This window comes from Castor canadensis, chromosome 10, assembly GCF_047511655.1.
Source record: "Castor canadensis chromosome 10, mCasCan1.hap1v2, whole genome shotgun sequence".
NCBI lineage: Eukaryota > Metazoa > Chordata > Mammalia > Rodentia > Castoridae > Castor > Castor canadensis.
This window is the reverse complement of record NC_133395.1, coordinates 135,702,409-135,722,772: the sequence shown is the minus strand read 5'-3', so window position 1 is coordinate 135,722,772 and position 20,364 is coordinate 135,702,409. Positions and strand designations below refer to the sequence as shown.

General features: G+C 37.3%; 1 long non-coding RNA gene across 1 annotated transcript in view; it reads left to right on the top strand.

Moving 5' to 3' along the window:
• LOC141411349 (uncharacterized) overlaps positions 1–18,986 on the top strand; it is a 191,731-nt gene extending 172,745 nt beyond the window's left edge. The window contains exon 3 of the long non-coding RNA XR_012436111.1: positions 18,730–18,986. This is a non-coding gene — a long non-coding RNA (uncharacterized lncRNA). The remainder of the gene's footprint in view (positions 1–18,729) is intronic.
• The last annotated feature ends 1,378 nt before the right edge of the window (positions 18,987–20,364 follow it).

The following is a 20,364-nucleotide window of genomic DNA, read 5'->3' as shown; positions in this document are numbered from 1 at the left end:
TTGTAATATAGTTTGAAGTCAGGTATTGTGATACCTCCAGCATTGTTCTTTTGACTGAGTATTGCCTTGGCTATTCATGGCCTCTTGTGTTTTCATATAAATGTAACAGTAGATTTTTCAATCTCTTTAATGAATGTCATTGGAATTTTGGTGGGAATTGCAATAAACATGTAGATTACTTTTGGAGTATCGACATTTTTACCAATCCATGAGCATGGGAGATAGCTCTCCTTTCTATAGTCTTCCTCAATCTCTTTCTTCAGAAGTGTATAGTTTTCCTTGTAGAGGTCTTTCACATCTTTTGTTAGGTTTACACCTAGGTATTTGATTTTTTTTTGAGGCTACTGTAAATGGAATTGTTTTCATATATTCTTTCTCAGTTTGTTCATTATTAGTGTATAGAAATGCTAATGATTTTTCTATGTTGATTTTATATCCTGCTCCCTTGCTATAGCTGTTGATGGTGTCTAGGAGCTTTTGAGTAGAGTTTTTTTGGTCTTTAAGGTTTAGGATCATGTCGTCTGCAAATAGGGATATTTTGACAGTTTCTTTACCTATTTGTATTCCTTTTATTCCTTCTTCTTGCCTTATTGCTCTGGCTAGGAATTCCAGTACTATGTTGAATAGGAGTGGAGATAGTGGGCATCCTTGTCTAGTTCCTCATTTTAGAGGGAATGGTTTCAGTTTTTCTACATTAAGTATAATGCTGGCTGTAGGTTTGTCATATATAGCTTTCATAATGTTGAGGTACTTTCCTTCTATTCCTAGTTTTCTTAGAGCTTTTATCATGAAATGGTGTTGGATCTTATCCAAGGCTTTTTCTGCATTGATTGAGATGATCAAGTGGTTTTTGTCTTTGCTTCTGTTAATGTGGTTTATTATGTTTATTGACTTTTGTATGTTGAACCACCCCTGCATTCCTTGGATGAAGCCTACTTGGTCGTGGTGAATAATCTTTTTGATGTGTTGTTGAATTCGGTTTGCCATTATTTTATTGAGGATTTTTGCATCAATGTTCATTAAGGAGATTGGCCTATAGTTCTCCTTTTTGTAGGTGTCTTTGCCTGGTTTTGGGATAAGTGTAATTCTGGCTTCATAAAATGTGTTAGGCAGTTTTCCTTCCCTTTCTACTTCATGGAACAGTTTAAGAGGGTTGGTATCAGTTCTTCTTTAAAGGTCTGATAGAACTCTGCAGAGAATCCATCAGGTCCTCGACTTTTCTTTTTTGGGAGACTCTTTATTATTGCTTTAATTTCATTTTGTGTTATAGATATATTCTGGTGATTAATATCCTCTTGGTTCAGTTTGGATGATCATATGTATCTAGAAATCTGTCCATTACTTTAAGATTTTCAAATTTATTTGAATACATGTTCTCAAAGTAGTCTCTGATGATTTCCTGGACTTCCATGGTGTTTGTTGTTATCTCCCCTTTGTATTTCTGATTCTACTAATTTGGGTTTTTTCTCTCCTCATTTTAGTCAGGTTTGCCAGGGGTTTGTCGATCTTGTTTATTTTTTCAAAGAACCAACTTTTTGTTTCCTTAATTCTTTGTATGGTTTTTTTGGTTTCTATTTCATTGATTTCAGCTCTTATTTTTATTTTTCTCCTTCTACTTGTTTTGGGATTTGCTTGTTCTTGTTTTTGTAGGAGTTTGAGATGTATTATTAGGTCATTGATTTGGGATCTTTCAGTCTTTTTAATGTATGAACTCATGGCTATAAACTTTCCTTTCTGGACTGCCTTTGATGTGTCCCATAGGTTCCAGTAGGTTGTGTTTTCATTTTCATTGACTTCCAGGAACTTTTTAATTCCTCTTTTATTTCATCAATGACCCATTGTTCATTAAGTAATGAGTTATTCAGTTTCCAGTTGTTTGCATGGTTTTGTCTTTACTTTTGTTGTTGAGTTCTAGTTTTATTGCATTGTGATCAGATAGAATGCATGGTATACTTCCTATTTTCTTATATTTGCTGAGGCTTGCTTTGTGCCCTAGGATATGATCTATTTTTGAGAAGTTTCCATGGGATGCTGAGATGAATGTATATTATGTAGAAGTTGGATGAAATGTTCTGTAGACATCAAGTAGGTCCATTTGATCTATTGTATATTTTAGATCTTGGATTTCTTTATTGATTTTTTGTTTGGATGACCTACTTGTTGATGATAATGGGGTGTTAATGACTCCCATGATCATGTGTTGGAGTTAATATATGCTTTTAGGTCTTTCAGATGTGTTTGATGAAATTGGGTGCATTGACATTGGTTGCATACAGGTTGATGATTTTACTAATAATTCTTTGGTTTTTCCTTTAATTACCATTTCATCTTCAAGTTCTGAGATTCTGTCTTCTGTTTGTTCTATTCTGCTGGATTGCCCTTCCATTTTTTTTGCAATTCTTTCTTTTTTCTGAAGTTTTCCGTATCCTAAGTCATTTCCTTTTTAATGTTATCTATTTTTTTCCTGAGTTCATTTATCTCTTTATTAATCATGTTCTTTGTTTCTCTTTGGCATTTATACAGTGCTTCTATGGTTCCTTTTATTTCTTGTGTTTTTTCAAATTCTCTATTTTTGTTGTCTTGGAATTTCTTGAGTGTCTCCTGTACATTTTGGTTGACCCTATCCAGTATCATCTCTATAAAATTCTCATTGATTGCCTGTAGTATTTCTTCTTTTAGATTATTCTTGTGGGCTTCATTGGGTTTTTTGGCATAGTTTATCTTCATTTTGTTGAAGTCTGGATCTGAGTATCTGTTTTCTTCATTCCCCTCTGTTTCCTGTACTAATTTTTTGCAGTGGGGAAACTGGTTTCCCTGTTTTTTCTGTGTTCCCATCATTGCCCTTGGTGTTGTTATTGTCCCTGTACTGTGTGCAATTAAGTATTTTCTAGCTTGTAATAATAGCAATGATTATATTTAGAATGGAAGGGTGAGAGGAGATGGAAAGTAAAGAAAAAGGGAAAACCAAATAAACATGTAGAAAAAACAAAACAAATAAACAACAAAAACAGTTTCAAATATGTAAACAGGGAGAGAAAGTGTACTAGTCAACAGTAAGCTGACAGGCATTAGAGAGACAGAGAGATGATGAAAATAAAAAATAATAATAATAAAAGTAAATAAATGAAAAAATACATGAGAAAAAAGTCTGCAAGTTCAAATGCAATAAAGTTTCCGTCTTAATAATTTTGTGTTTGTCCCTCAGCCTCCAATCTTGGAGATGGTGTCTCAGAAGTAGTTCTATCATTGGCTTATCAAAGAGGAAAAAACTAAACAAAACAAAACAGCACAAAACAAAAAAAAGTCCACAAAGTGTCCCAAGTTCAAATGCAATACAGTTTTAGTAAGTTTTTCAGCTTGCAGGTGTAGATCAGTTGTTGTCTCATCAAAGGAAGGAAGAAAAAACAGTCCAGAGACAGTTCTGTGAATGGTATCTGAGGCTGTGGCTCACCTGCCCACTGCTGTCAGCCTGCTGTTGCTGGAGGCATTATTTATGCAGATCTCAGGGGTGAGCTTAACACTCACCTGGCCCCTCAGGCTTTGTTTACTCAGAGTTCTCCTGTGCACAAGCCACTGCCACAAGCTTTCCCCTTTCCAAGCACACTGGGGGAGGTGACGATGCACCCGCTTTCTCAGGCCTGTGTGTTTATTTACATTTCACGTGGGAAGTGGGTCTTCCCCCCTCTTCTGTGGAGTTTTCCTCCCACCGCCACTTTTACAAGCTTTCCCACTTCTGGTTGCTGGGCAGTGCCGCCACTCCTGCCTTCTCCATCCGGCTTGTGAGGGATTTCCCCTCCCCTCCTCTTCAGTGCTCAGGGCTCCCTGCCCTCTTTGCTACGTGTCTTTTTTGTTGTTATTGCTTATTATTTTTTTTTTTCTTTTTTCCCTGGGTGGGGGTTGGTCTCTCCAGGGGGCTATGCTGATCTGGCCCAGGGTTGTCTGTTGGAGTACCACATACCGCTTAGCTCACCTTGTGGTCCCTGTGTTCCCAAGGTATCTGGGCACTGGTGTCTTGTGGCAGTGTTGGAGCCCTCCTTGTTTCTCTGTTTAATGTGAAGTGGAGATGCTATGCGCAGGCTGGAGGTGTGGAGGAGTCAAAGTTTTGCCTCTTCTTGGTGATTTTTCCTTTGAGGTGTATCTCCAGTGTCTCTCCAAGATTTTACTTTTGGAGGCATGCTTCTGCTTCCTCCCTCTAGCCACCATCTTGGAATTCAAGTCCTCAAATCTTTATCATGCAGTTTTTCCTGGATATGCTGGTTAATTTTATTGTCAATTTAGCTGGATTAAAGGATATTCAAGCAACTAGTAAAGCATTATTTCCTTGTATTGTGTGAGAATGATTGATCTGGACTACCAAGGGGAATTGAACTAGTCCTCCACAATGGAGGTTTGGAAGAGTATATGTGGAATACAAGAGATCCCTTACAGTATCTCTTCATATTACCATGCCTTACAATTAAGATCAGTAGAAAACCACAGAAACTCAATCACATAGAATTACACAAGGCCTAGACCTTTTAGGAATGAAGACTTGGGTCACTCTGTCAGGCAAATAACCATGATCAACTAAGGTGTTTGCTGAAGGCAATATGAATGCAGAATGGATAGTAGAAGAAGGTCGGTATAAATACAAAATCTGATCACATGGCCAGTCATAAAAGCAGTAACTATGATTGCCATGAATATTTTCTCCCTATTTTTGTCATGAATACATTTGTGTATATATGAAGCACGTATCTTTGTTCTCTTTCTGCTCTCACTTCCTTATCATGTAACTCACTTTATTAGTATTGCTCATTTTACATTATAGTGTTTAAGTTATGGAATATTGTGAAAACATCACTCAAGGACTTGACTTCTTTGGAAAAGGGATTATTATATTTTTGTTGTACATAGAATAGTTGTATCCATATTAAGTGTAATTAGATCTTATTATTTTCTTCATTTGAAGATAAAGCATAGTTTGAAGAAATGTATATTAGTGTCAAATTGACAAGGACAGAACTTGAGATGTTAATTTCATGTGTCAACTTGACTGGGTTACAAGATGCCCCAATATCTTATTAAACATTATTTCTGGGTGCATCTGTGAGGGTGTTTCTAGAAGAGATTAGCATTTGAATAGATAGATAAATATAGAAGATCACCCTCAGCATGGTGGGATGAGCATCATCTAATGCATTGAGGGCCCCAATACATCAAAAAATGTGGTGGAAAGGCAAATACACTCTCCATTTTGGAGCTGGGACACCCATCTTTCTCATTAATTTGTATGTCAGAGCTCTAGATGCTTGGGTTCTCAGATTCTGAGATTCACACCAGTTCCCATCTTATGTATTCCTCCCTCCTATCCTAACCCAGATTCTCAGGTTTTAGGACTTAGATTTAATTACATCACCAGCTTTCTTGGTTCACTAGCTTGAAGACAGCATATTGTAAGATTTAGCCTCTATAACTACTTGAAACACTGTCCAAAGTAACCACATGATTTTGTTAGTTCTGAGTAATATACCAAGGTTCCTGAGGCTCCCCTGGGGCTTCTTTACAGAACTCCCAAACTCTAGGTAATGCAGTTTAAAACCCCCTTGTAGAAGATTCTTTGTGGCATATCACAACAACCCTTTGTTTCACTTGACTTCAGCTTCACCTGTGCTAAAGAGTTGCTTAAAGTGGCCCAAATAAGTTGCTTTGCTTTTCCTGTCCCTCGGCTTTCTCTCAAGTCACTAGGCTAGCTTAGCAAAGACATGGGCAGCCTGAAGTTTAGAGAAGTCAAAGCCTCTGGGGGTAACCCTTTACAAAGAATGGGTGGATAAGTGTTCTGGCCTTCCATGCTATGGAAGCATATTTCTGAGGTGCATTCTATGTGATTCTGGAAGGTCTCCATTGGTATTGGGCCCTAGGTGCCCATAGTGGTAACAAGATCAATATTGCATTTTTTTTCCTTCTTCCCTGAACAATTTTCCTGCTTCCCTGATCTGATTTCTTATGATAGTTCCAAAATAAACCACATGTACCCAAGTCCTTTTCTCACTCTGCTTTTGGAAAACTCTAAGGTAAGACATTTGTTTTATAATGTGTAGAACTCAGAGTGAGGACATACAGTTTTCAATCTCAACTCTGTAAGTTAGGTTATAATGCAAACCTAATTGCGTCCTTTCTCTAGACTTTAGGTGTGTTTTTTTAACCCCTTTTATTATATTTCCATTTCCTTCCTCCCCTGTTTTTGAACAGTGTTTGGTGGGTTTCATGATGCTGTCTTCATATGTATATATGTAGTAGTGTACTTCGATTATCTTCTAGGTGGGTCTTCTGTTAAACAAGGAGACTGAGTTAGCTTCTTAGTTCCTGCTAACTAACTTTAATGCAACTGTATGTATTCTTTCAGAAATGGAACAATTATACATCAAATTAAAATGATGAGACTGGTTAATCTGAATAGTCAGACCCTTGAAGTTTTTTTCCCTCATTTTTACCCATCCTTTTCCAGTTTTTACCATAATGTCCAATATTGGATATCCAATATCTAATAAGTGCCTCATCCTTCATAGTAAGTGGTCTTTGTTGATACATACACAGAAAACCAGGCACCAACACTCAACCCAAGATGCCTACACAAAGTAACTTTGACAGGGAATTAGTTCTCACTGGTATTCAGAGCCTCATATTTATGTAGGACTTAAAGATTGAGAGGAAAAACAAGTTTAAGCTATCTTGATGACTCAATGCAGCATAAAAGCCTTAGTACTTCAGAGCTAGAGCCAAAAGTACTTAACTCAAAATGGCTTCCATTTCCTATTGATTTAAAAAAATGAAATGGTACACCTGGGGATCCAACTATAGATTTCAGTCTATTTTTCCTTGTAATTTGAGACAAATTGAAATCTATGATAATGAACATAATCAGGAAGGGAAAATCTATTCTTCTTTTAGCAACTAGAAATGATCAATTTGAAACTTTATTGGTTTTTCACACAGTGGTGGCTTCCAGTGGGGCCTTAATACAATGATTTTGTTGATTCCTGTTGGGGAGAGGCAAAGAGGGAATAGATGCTTGTTATTTGAAAAGGAAGGAGGAGGTGTGTATAGTGTGGCAGGGAGGATATTCTGCATACTATTATCAGGTAAGAGATGGTTTCCAATGCTCACCATGGGATTCCCTCAGCAGAACTGGTCTCATTCAAGAAGGTAGGCAGCCACCTAACAAATGTTGCTTCAGGGATTCATGTAGAGCTCCTGTTTTTCAATATGCTTTCTCAATTTAGTGCTTGATGTAGGAAATTCCTTTGGAGTCAGACCTCTTCCTTCAAAGTAAGAAAAACTCTAATGAAAAATGCCTTAGTGAATAAAGTCTTGAGTTGAGAGTTCAGAGACAGAAATCTTGCGTCTGCTATATAAATAATTTGTTCTATGAACTCAGGTAGATCTATAATCTTTCTGTGACTTGGTCTCCATGTCTTTAAAATGATTTAGTTCAGAAAAGATAATTTTGAACTAATTTTAAAATGTAGATTATTGATGGAAATTAATGTGACTATAGAAATGACAGATACATCTCTATCATCTATCTATTATTCTATCTATCCTATCTATCATCTATCTTCTCTTAAATTTGCTAAGAAGAGAGAAGCAGACAGAAAGAGAGAAGTAAGTATCAGGGTTAGGAGACTCTGAAGGTGACCAAAGGATAGATGAACTGTACTTCTTTACAGTTCTGCCTCTAGGCCCACTACCACCCCATCTGTAGCATGGGTAAAATGACATGAAATGTAAGAGAAGCCTCAGAATAGTCTAGTACTGGTGGCCTTAATTGAAAGGCAGACCTGATCCTGAATTAATGATTCTGATCCTGACTCTGCCATTTGTCAGTATCCACAGGAAGTTACTTAACAGCTCTGAGCCTCAATTTACATATTTATACAATGGGGATAATAATAATAATACCTCCCTTAAGGAATGTCAACAGATAGCCTGGAAAGTGATGGTCAGTAGGAAATTCATGAAGAGGGAAGAAGGTTACAAGATATAAGACAGTTTTTGTCTTCTGTATGACATCACATCTCTTTAATGGAGAATATCACAGAGAACATTTTCACTCATGCTAAAGCCTTGGCATTTACAGCAATAGGTAAGCTACATTATTACTGCTGAATGCTTTATCATTTCAAAGGTGGCATCCAGTATTAATATCTTTAGATCCTGCAACATTTTCCCAAAGGCAGGATTCATCTTAGATTTTATCAGTATGACTTTGAAGATTAATTCATATCTAGGCACATGAAAAGCAAAAGCATAGTTATAGTTTGTTGCTGTTTAGCTGTATTTATACAACAAATAGTCTGAAATAACTGAAACTATTATTTTGAAGAGAATAATCTGAACTGAAACCCACACTTATTACCATTCATACTGTTGTCAAAAAAACTTAATATTTTCTTGTATTTTTTTCTAATCTGTTTGTTAATATCAAATTTTAACTACAGAGAAAAAGAAAATACCTCAGAATACATCTCTAATTGCCTATGGAAATTCATAATTCCACAGTGTGCTCTTTAAACTTTGAATATGCATTGATGGCAAAAGCCCCTCTTATACTTCCTGATACCTCATCAAAGAATGCAAGTTCCATGTAAACAATGATTTCATTTTGTCCACTCTTGTTCCCCCAACATCCAGAACACTCTGGGTCTGATACAGGGTAGAGGTACCCAATCAGTATTTGTCAAATGAATCAATAAAGGAAATGGTTTAATGTGGGAAAGAAAGGCTCCTTCATTCTTTATATCTATAAATCCCAGTCTCTTTAGTGGTATGTGACCTTGGCTGACACACCCAAACCAAGACCAGTTGGAAAGTCATCTTAACTTTGGAGATGATGGACTTTGAAATTCTTAAAAATTCTAGAGCAGTTATGACCTAATACGTGGACCATTTAAATTAAAAAATGCTGTGACTTTTCAGCTTGGACTATGATGGAGCCAACAGAGTTTATCTCTTCTTTTATTTCTGTACAATTAGAATAATATTCAAATTTCCTGCAGGATGGAAGATTGAGATACATATTACATATGCTACTATGAAGAGCTAGTGTATAAAAGTATACAGGTTTCTAATAATCTTTTCTGCCCTATTTATCCATTCATATGCATTTTAATGAACTAATAATATGTACTTTTTGGTATTATATAATTCCTTATTAGAATTGTAAAGGAGGATCATAAAATACAACTGACATTGTGCTAAATAGTAGCTATTGTACATCTACTAGTGATACTACTAAAAGACATACATTAAGCTCCTGTCCAAAAGATTTTTTTCTATGTGAGAATAATGTACACTTCCTGTCTTTTGTAACACCGAATGCTGTGTACTATGAAGAAGGGAAATAATAACATTTGGACTCATTCAGAAGATTACTGGTGAGCATGAAAAGGACTCAATTTGAAGCACCCATACAACATTGTTTTATTGAGAAAAATTTCGTTTATCAAAGAAGAAGCAGTGGGCTGTTTATTTCCATTTCAGTAGAAAACTACACAGTTCTTATTTAATTACCTTGGAGCACCTTTATTCTCAGGAACAACAGCATTATAATGGATGTACTACAAGGAAGCTACCAGATTTAGTGCCTCAAACAGAGGAGCGTTGAAGTGTATAGTAAGTAGGAAGTTCCTGTGAACAGAGAAGAAAAACAGCTCAGGAGCTTACTAATGTAGGACATGCTATTTGACCTCTTATAATTGTGTATCATTTGCTACAAATTCAAAAGTGAGTCTATGAGGGCAGAAGAAATATCATGGGACGAGGCGGAAGAAATGAATGGGTATCCAGAAATAACTTGAGTTATTTCTGCTTTGCAGCTTATTGAATTCTTTGAAGATTTCCTACATTGTGTTTGGGTTGCTGTTATGATTATGAGAGATTCTAACTATGAACTCCTCACAGAAGGGCCATTTTGGTATATTACACTATGTCATTATGAAGCTGTTACCTGGTTAAATAAATATTGCCTAGACATGGCTACTTTGGCAGGATAAATTATTGAGAAATTCATTTGTGGGTTTTATTTATTAATGATATTGGCATTTGAACTCAGGGCTACATGCTTGCTAGGCAGGCATTCTACCAGTTGAGCTAGGCCTGCAGCCTTTAGCTTGTTTTATTTTGATTGATGTGAAAAGATCAGAATGAACGGGAGCTATATATGTTATATTTACAAAATTTTGGCCTGCTTTAGCAGAAGATAGCAAGGTCTTTTGTGGTCTTTATCTCTGAAGCATTTACTAGATCTAAGGCAGAAGTTTCTTGAAGACAATCTTTCTCCTGCACTTTTATGATTGTCACTGAGATGAGAGATTCCCTAATGTGAGACCATTCTCACATTAGTAGAGGATTGTGGATCTATGTATAATAGAAACCCCAATGCTTGGCAGCATGCCAGAGAACAGAATATTGGAAGAGAATGGTGGTGTGTCCAGCCTGTGGGACATGAATAGAGACACATGGAGTTATACTGCAGTGACAAAAGCCCAACTAAAATCACACAACAAGATTGGTTTAGGGTTATGGAGTGAGAGGGAAGATTATAAGCTTTCTCCATGCAATTCTGTGAATGAGAAGAATCACAGTAAGAAAAGACATATTCTGAAGAGAGAAACTGGGGAAGAGCATCAGGAATCATCAAAGAGGTAACAGGACAACTGAAAAGCATGGAGAAACAGAAAGGTTATATAGAAGAAAGTAAGAATCACCCTGCAGCTCAACCCTGGCTCCTTTGAGGGATGGGGGTTGGTATGGGAGAGGGGTAAGCCAGGCAGTAATGATGACAACAGACTGGCAGTTTGAGCTGCATAATAAGCTTTAAATCCAATGGGGGTAAAGGTGGCAGAGTGGGATTTGGTGTGACAGTGACTCCTCTTGCATGGCAGGCCAGCATTGGAGAATACATGCATTTAGTTGTTCCCCATATGTTGGAGGGTTATAGCCAGGTGCTGTCCTAAGAGAGGCATATTGTTTGAGACTTTGATACTCTTGGTACCTGAAAACAAGAACAATGAACTCCTGGAGCCTGGGGACACCCTATCACAGTACTTGGGTAGGAGGTGGACATAAGATACAGCCTTGGAGAGGCGAAGGGTCAGACACAGACCTGCTGATAAGTTTAAGCACCACAGATCCCTGGCTGTGGAGAGCAGTGTTGTTGGTGGCCTCACCCTTTGTGTTGAGGAGTGAGTCCCATCACCTGAGGATTACTGCAGGAGCAGTTTAGAAACACAAGAAATATGATAAAATAAGGCAACAGAACCTCTTCAAAAATTTACAACTCTTCTATAACTGAATGCAAAGATACTCAAATGTGTGAAATGCCAAAGATTCAAAAGTCTAGTTTTAAAACTGAACAATGACCTCAAAGATGATTCAAATAGGCAGATGAGTAAAGTAAGGAAGTCAGTTCAAGATCTGAATGAGAAATTCAACACTTGGAAAAGAAGTTCAGCAAAAAGATAGCAATTCTGGAAAAATACAAACAGAAATCTTGGAAATGAAAAGCTCAGGAAGTCAAATAAAAAGCTCAATGGAACACATCACCAGTAAACTAAACTGGACAGAAGAAAGAATATCAGAGATTAGAGACAAGGTTGAAGAATTATGATTTTCAATAACAATAAAGAGGGGGGAAAAGCAATCCTGATCACAATACCCAAGGTCTCTGGAACACAATTAAGAGACCATACCTATTGAATCTGTGGAGTAGGAGAAGGGATACAGATGAAATGCACAGAAAACTTATTCAATGAAATTATAGCAGAAAATTTCCCAAGTTCAGGGGAAGAAATGGAAAGCCAAGAACATGAGGCACTTAAAACCCCAAATAGACATGATAAGGAAAGAATCTCCCTATGTCTTATTATCATTAAAATACCAGGAGTACAGGAAAAAGAAAGAGTACTAAAAGCTTCAAAAAAGATATAACAATTATAAATATGTATGTTCTGAACACTGATGTTTCCAATTTCATAAAACAAACACTGCTGGATATAAAAGGGACAGAGAGATCCAGATACAATAACAATGAGTGGCCTTAATACCTATCATTTAGAGATAAATCATTCAGACAAAAAAATCAGCAAAGAAACTACAGTTATATTGTACCATAAATTGATAAATCATAAATGAACTTAACAGACATCTGTAATATATTTCACCCAACAGCCGAGGAACACACTTTCTTGTGAGTAGCACATGGAACTTTCTGCAAAATCAATTGTATTTGAGGCCATTTTGCCTCAAATTACTTGACCTTCTGCATGACAAAGAAAATAATTGACTGAGTGGAGAGACAGCCTACAGAATGGAAGAAAATGTTTTCAAGCTATCCATCTGACAGGGGATTAATATCCAGAATATATAAAGAACTCAAAAATTCAACATCAAAACAACAAATAATCTAATCAATAAATGGGCAAATGAAGAGTTCTCAGAAGTATAAATGGCCAATAAATTCATGAAAAATGTTCAGCATCCTTAGCCATCAGGAAAATGTAATCAATACTACATCAAAATTCCATCTTGCCACAGTCAGAATGGCTATCATCAGGAAAACAAAGCACAACAAATGTTAGCAAGGCTGCCTGGACAAAGGAACCCTTTTACACTATTGGTGGGATGTAAATTAGTGCAGCACTATGGAAATCAGTGTGGAAGTTTCTTATAAAACTAAAAACAGAGCTACCATATCATCCAGCTGTACTATTTCTGGGTATATATAGCTGAAGAAATCTAAGTCAGCATACAACAGAGATACTGGCACATTCGTGTTTATTATTACATTATTCACAGCAGCCAAGATATGGCATCAGCTAGGTGCTCTTAATGGATAAATAGATAAAGAAGATATAGCATATATACACAATGGAACATTATTCACGCATTAAGAAGAATGAAATTATGTCATTTGTAAGAAAATGGATGGAACCACAGGTTATTATGTGAAGCAAAACTTACGTGTCAGACTCAGAAAGAAAAATATCACATTTTTTCTCATATGATGAATCTAGATTTTTAAAAAATGGCATGAAGGGGGGCGACCATATGGGAACAGGAGGGAGACCAGTAGGAGGGAGGAAGAAGAACAATAGAGGATAATGGGGGGGTCAATATGATCAAAGTACATTATATACAAATTTGAAAATGTAGTAATTAAACCCACTATTTTGTACAATTAATATATGCTAATAAAAAGGAAAAATAGATTGGTTTGTTTCTTGATCATATTACATGTCAGTTGTGTCCCTGCACATGAGTCTTCTCGTTTCTGGACACAGGCTGACAGGGCTTCCTCAATCTGGGTCACATCTCTTTTATAGCAGAGTGAAGGAGCAAGAGGCACAACTGCACTACGCAATACCCTAGATCTTCAGTCTGCACTTGCCATACTCCATGTTCATTCACATTCTATTGACAAATTATGTGGCCAAGCCTAATGTCAGTGGGTATAGAAGTATAGATGTCTTCCACAGAAGACATTGTGCTTCATGTGTGATTACATGGGAAGGAAGAAGTAGTGGAAGTAGTGACTACTTGGAAACAACAATGTGGTCTAACCCTCCCAACCTCCACATGCACACTTTTTTCGGGGGGGGGCTAGATGGTATAGACCATGTTTATATACCATTGGAGATAATGCAGGAGACACATTAATTGTGGAAAAAGAGTCAGTGAGAAGGTGATGAAGTTGTAGGTTTTTTAGAGGTAAGCATTCTTTATTATTAACAGGAAGAAATGCATAAAGTATAGATATTAAAAGACTAGTAGGCTTGCCATGTTTTTTATGCCATGACTTCATTTCTCTAAATTTTAATTTTCTGCTTTCCCAATAATTTCTAATATCAGGATACATGGTAAATATATTTTCTTTGATTTGAATGTTGAAGAATCTTCTTTTGTTCTCTATTGCCTCAAACAAAAACAATTGGGTGGGCCCAGAATTATTTTTTAATTTTCTAATGTCTAGCAATATTGCTGCTTTGTGGTAGTTTTTAGGTTACAGAGGAACTTAGACTAAGATCTCATTTTCTCCAGGACATGCCCAATCAGGTCATAACAGTTCAATGCAGACTTATTAAATGAGTGATGTGTGAACCTCACTCATGACATTTTTTGATAGCTCTTTGATGGCCAATTCTTTAATATTTTAAAATAGATCTTCTTTTTTTTTTTAGTTCTGGGAAAGTGAAATCCAATTTCCTTTGAATACAAACTATGAATGGAAAAGATAAATCTTATAAGCATATATTTTGAGGATGAAGTCCTTTAAAATGTATAGTTAGATCAGGCACAACTAAAATTTCTTACCTGTAAGTTTTAGAGGAAGGATGATCCTTTCTCAGATGGTTAGGAGGGAAAGTCACATATTTATTATGATAGTAAAGAGGCAAGGCTGTCAGGATAGAAACTGGGTCTTCCTTATAATGTATACATTAAAAACATCCATCTTAGTAACAATTTCTACTAGATGAACAAATATGAGGGATTTCACCTATAATGAGTTAAGAAATGAACTCGTTTCTTCTCATAAAATATTCTTTTCTTCATAATGATGTAAAAGGTAGTAACTCAAGTAATTATGACTGGAGAATGAGACTACCTACTTAAGATGTCCTTGCATAGATGGTTTCCATGCTTTCTTCACTGAGTAAAGTCTTTGGGATTGGAGAGATGGGTAAGAATGCTCAAATGCAGTATGCAGTGGAATTTATCAGCAAGCTTTGAGCTATTGAGTTGCCACTTGTCTCCTCTGAGAACCATGATTTTTAATTATGAGAAACCTATTTTGACAAAGATTGAGAGTGATGGTGATTTAAGTGGGAAAGTTAGCTGTCAGAATATCAGCTGTCTCCCATTTTTCTGAGTTTGGGAGACTATTTGGGAACAAAGTCCCAATTTCATAGCTATTGCTCCTTAGTAGATTAATTGGCTGTGGCTTGGGGGAATAGTTAAAAAAAATATTCCTAATACAAAAAAAATCACTTGGTTCATTTTTGAAATTTAGCAGTTATCTCAACAAGTAGGAAGTTCACTGTGCTATATGGGAGACAGCCAGTCTTCTGCTGCAGGTTGGCCAGAGATAGACCAAATTTGAAAAAATGATTCTGCCACTTACTAGGTGATTAACATTGGACAAGTCCCTTTACTTTTGTGAAGCTGGTTTTACTCATCTATAAGCAAAAATACTAGTATTTGTCTTTTTAACTCACTCATTTACTCCTTTAATAAGCTGTAGGTAATTACTATAGTCTTATCCCTGGATTGTGGATACTAGAGATGAAAATAATAGTCAACATTGAATGAGTATTAACCAAGTACAGTCCATCCTGAATACATCTCTTTCATTCAGAGTTATAAGAAGAACCACTGTGCCCATGTTACAAATAAGGAAGATATACTTAGAATTTAAGTTTTCCAAGTCACATAAAGTAGGAAGTATACAGCCAAAATCAAACCAAGACAGCTTTCAATTGAGCTTGTTCTTTTTTTTTTCTTTTATTCATATGTGCATACAATGTTTGGGTCATTTCTCCCCCCTTCCCCACACCCCCTCCCTTTCCCCCTGCCCCTTTCCTCTCCTCCCCTATCCCCTCGCTTCCAGGCAGAAACTGTTTCGCCCTTATCTCTAATTTTGTTGAAGAGTGACTGTAAACATTAATAAGGAGGACCAAGGGTTATTGCTAGTTGAGATAAGGATAGCTATACAGGGAGATTCCTCGCATTGCTTTCCTGTACATATGTGTTACATTCTAAGTTGATTCTTCTTGAACTAACCTTTTCTCTAGTTCTTAGCTACTGTGTTATCCTGTAAAGATGCTGGCTTGCTAGTGTGAACACAAAAAAAGAAAATGAACAATGAAAATAATTGGGTTTCCAAAGTATCTGGACATTATAGAGGAACAAACACTTGAAATCCAAGATCATGATGACTTTATAGCTTTCATCTGATGTGTTTGGGTTTTTGCTGATTTCAAAGGCATTGATAACATGATAACAAAGGCGTATATAATTATATATATATATATATATAATTTTATAAATGCCAATAGTTATTTAAATGCTCCTCTCTATAAAAACTCATGATGTCTTGGTGATATAGTACCAGCAATCTTACCAAATATCTGCTATTGAGGAAATGCCTAGCATGTGCCACCATTTACATTAAGAGGATGGCTAGATTATTTTAAAATAATCTGATTTAATTATTCTGATTTTTAATAAAATAATTCTGATTTTTAATAACCTATAATGTTAAGAATATACTTTACAGAAAATATATTTATATTATTTTCATTAGTCAAGTGCCTATTTTAATAAAAATCTGAAGCATAATTTTTATGAGCACATTATAGGAGGATGTGATGTGTGAACTGCACTGTAAAAGCACCAATAAATCAGGAAGAAACAAATGAAAATGGTTCATTTTTAATGACTTGAAGTTAGGGTCAGATAAAAATGAAATTAGAAAGTTTTGAGTTAGCAGCACTCTACAAGCTTGACAACCTTTGTGCAATCCAGCATTCATATACACTGTGTGCTATTAATTTCAAAGCAAAAATGGTTTCTGTAAAACATTGCCTTTTGTTAATTAGACAACTTCCAGCCTTTGAACATGAATCATTAACTGCTGATATTGCCCTAAGGACAAATGGTTGTGATCTCCTGGGGCTGTTAGAGATAAAGAAGGGAAAACAATGAGGAAAGGAAAGTGCTTATTTCTCAGTTTTAGATTGTCCAATTATTTCAAGTAGCGAAATATCATTATTAGAATCACTTAAAATAGAATAAGTGGGAAGATAGGAAGAAAGCATCTCAGTTTCAGGCATGGAATTTTATGACAATTATAAAAAAAGAGAGGGGGGATCTATCCTTCTAATTGTGGCAACAGACCAGTAGGTTTCAAGCCTCCTGTATGTGAGGAAGAGATGACATTTGCCAGTAACATTTATGTTATTACAGATGGGAGGATCCCATTTTTCAAGCAAGCCTGTCAGCCATTATTAGGAAGTCTTGTGATGTTTTTGATAGCATGCAACTATATAGATTGAAAGGGAAATTTCACTATACCTTTAAACATGCAAATACTTTGCTTCACAGTTCACTGATCTGGAGAGCCTTACTCTCATTTTGGCTCAGGTTTCTTCTGTCTCTTGGGTATCTATCAATGGTGATTTTCATATTTATTGTGCCACATTGAGAGAGCCTCTCATCCACCCCTTTGTAGGCTTATTTTCCATGCATTGATTTTGTCAGTGATGCTGAAAGCTTTATCCAGCAATCCAGTCTATGTGACAGATTTCCTAGGAACATTTGCAGGATTATTTCTTTGAAGCATCCACTGCTCACATAGTGAGCAAAGAGCCTTATTTGTCTGCAAAACTAAAAATTACCAGGCCCAGTCTATTCTCCTCTGTTCTCACAGTGCTTATGTGGCTTCTGCTCATGGGAAACAAAAAATGTGGAGGTAGAAGGTAAAACCCAAGGGGTTGCCTGGTCTAGACATGAAGAGACTTTACCACCCAGGATGGCAGGCAGTGACTGAGGAGAAATGGAGTGAAGAGATAGGGTCAAGGAAGAAATGGCACCAAAGCACTTTGCAAAATGTAATGTAAGTGCTATATTTGAGGATTATAAATATTATTGTTTTTATTTCTTGACCTGACAGTTTAAATTCTCTCGCAGTTCTCTGAAATTATGCTAGGAAACAAGCTGTAGTTTTCCTTCCAACATTTTTTCTCTTCTTTCTTGTTCCTTCTTTGCACTGTTCTCATTATGCCTCTTTTTCCTTTGCTTATGATGAGGTCCAGTCAGTGGTGTTTGGAAATTCAAGTCAGAGCTACTTCTTGCCTCTATTCTCTTCAAACCATGAGGAAATTAATGTGTTTTTGCCTGACACTTTCACATTATTCCTGTGCTCAAAACTTTCCTCTTGAATCACAACTCTGGCATTCTGGCTATGTACATCTGTGTCACCCAAATTCCTCTCTTCATATCTCACTTCTGTGTTCTATTCCTTGCCTCATTGGGAGATACTTTATCCTGTGTTTTTTATGTGTGTGTGTGTGTGTGTGTGTGTGTGTGTATGTGTGTGTGTGGTAGGTGGGGGGAGTCTGTTTTGTACTCCATTTTAATAAAAAATGGTGGCCTTATTACACTGGTTGGTGACATTTCATGATAGTTTTCAGACAATAAAAGAGAGAAACACATTTTAAATGAAAACAACAAAGACTGTGTGCTCAGATTATCTTTTCTGGATGTAAGCCAGTTTGCACTGCTAATGGCCTTCTTTGTGCATCAGTGGTTATTAGAGGTTTAATGACCATTGCTATTAGAACTTTAGATGTCTTAGATTTGGGTGGGTAATTTGAAATCTGGCTGAATTAGCTAAGGCCTCATTGTAAGAAGGAGGCATATTTTTGCATTTTTCTAGATGAGAAACCAAGCAAGGTTGTAAAAACAAAGAAGACTTCTTTGTGGGGAGTAGGGTTGAGAGGAGTGGGTCAGTTCCATAAACACTTCTTACTGAAAACTGCTAAGTAAGCATATAATAAGTACATGGGTATTTTAAAAAGAAGGGTTACACAAATAGTTGGAAAGAAATCTTGCTTATAATTAAATTTATGGAGGCAACACATAAGCTACTTATCAAAGATTTGGGGATTCTGTTTCTTTTTATTTCCCTAGAACCTAAAAGAAGACTTGGTCCACAAGGGATACTCAGTAAGTGAATGAAGAATGCATGCAAAATGTAAACTCAGGAAAGGAAATACACTGTTAGCAGAATGAATGAAGGTGCTCAGGCACTACTAATGGAGCCACCAGAGGAAAGATGGGTAGTCATATCTCCAGTAGAAATATACGTGGAAAGTGAGTCTTGTTTTCTTTCTTGTGGCCTCTCTGTGCTTCAGTTTCCTCATCATAAAGTTAACTTTGTGCATGACAATCACCTCCTTAAAGTGTAGCTTTGGAAATCCACTGTCACAGAATCTGATCTGGTGGTTCCCAGTAATGATCAGGAATGTGCATTTTTCATAAGCCCCACCTAAGATTCTAAGGCAAGTGGTTCATGAACCACACTGTGAACTACCTGGCCATTAAGCCTCTTATGTACCTTAGAACCACTCCTTTTAGTCATCCCAAGGTACTAACGTCTGGTAAAGATCCCTGATTGCTCATAAGGTCATCATTTATGGTGTTTCTCTCAGTCCTTCATGATTCTCTATACATACTCAGCATGCTCCAATTTTTATCATCTGTGTTCAGCAGAGATTTTCATATTTGATCACCCCCACAGATCTATGTTTGATCTATTAGTTGGCTTCCCTTGGTTTACATTCATAAAATTGTAGCTAGAGTAAAGTCAGAGTCGTGTGTACAGAAGATGGCCTTCTCTTCCTTCAGGAGGGACATGAGAGTGTGGTGGGCACTTCAGTGCTATCCACCTTGGCTCTCGTGCTCATCTCTTATCCATTGTCTTGCTCAAGCTCATTGAGAGTTTTCTGATAGAGCTAAAACCCCAATTGGTTCAGCTGCTCCCTGTACTAGTGAGGCACCTCAGCCTTTTGATTGCTGGGCTTTATGTTAACAAAAATGACAATATTCATATGAACCTTTACTGATAACTCTTGCTAAAAAATTGGTACCTGTTTCAATTCACCTTGTACTTTTCTAAATTCCTTTTGACAATAAATATTCTTAGGTGAGAGAGATTCCAAGATGGCGGCTAGAGGTAGGAAGCAGAAAGCGACCCTCCTATAGTGAAATCTTGGAGAGACGCTGGAGACACACTTTGCAGGCATAATCACCGAGAAAAGGCATAACTTTGACTCCTCCACACCTCCAGCCGGTGCAGAGAATCTCCACTTCACGTTAAACGGAGAACCGAGGAGGCCCCCGGGGCCGCCAGTGGCCGGCGCCCATACGGCTTGGGAAGACGCGGACCAGGTGAGCTTCGCGGTACCGCGGTTCCCCCACAGACAGGCCTGGGCCAGAGCAGCATAGCCCCCTGGACAGACTGACCTCCACCGGGGGAAAAAAAGAGAAACTGAGTACTAAGCAATAAGAACAGTTAAGACACGCTGGAAAGAGGGTGGGGCGCCCTGAGCGCTGAAGATTGGGGGAAGGGAAGCCTTCCCGGGACTGTAAATAAACGAGCCGGGCGGGCCGGAGAGGCTCTGGCGGGAGCGGGGCGCGCCAGCAACCAGAAGCGGGGACGCTTGTGAGAGGAGGGAAGACCCACTTCCCACGTGAACTGTAAATAAACACGCAGGCCTGACAACGCGGGGCAGTGTCGCCTTTCCCAGTGCTTGGAAAGGGAAA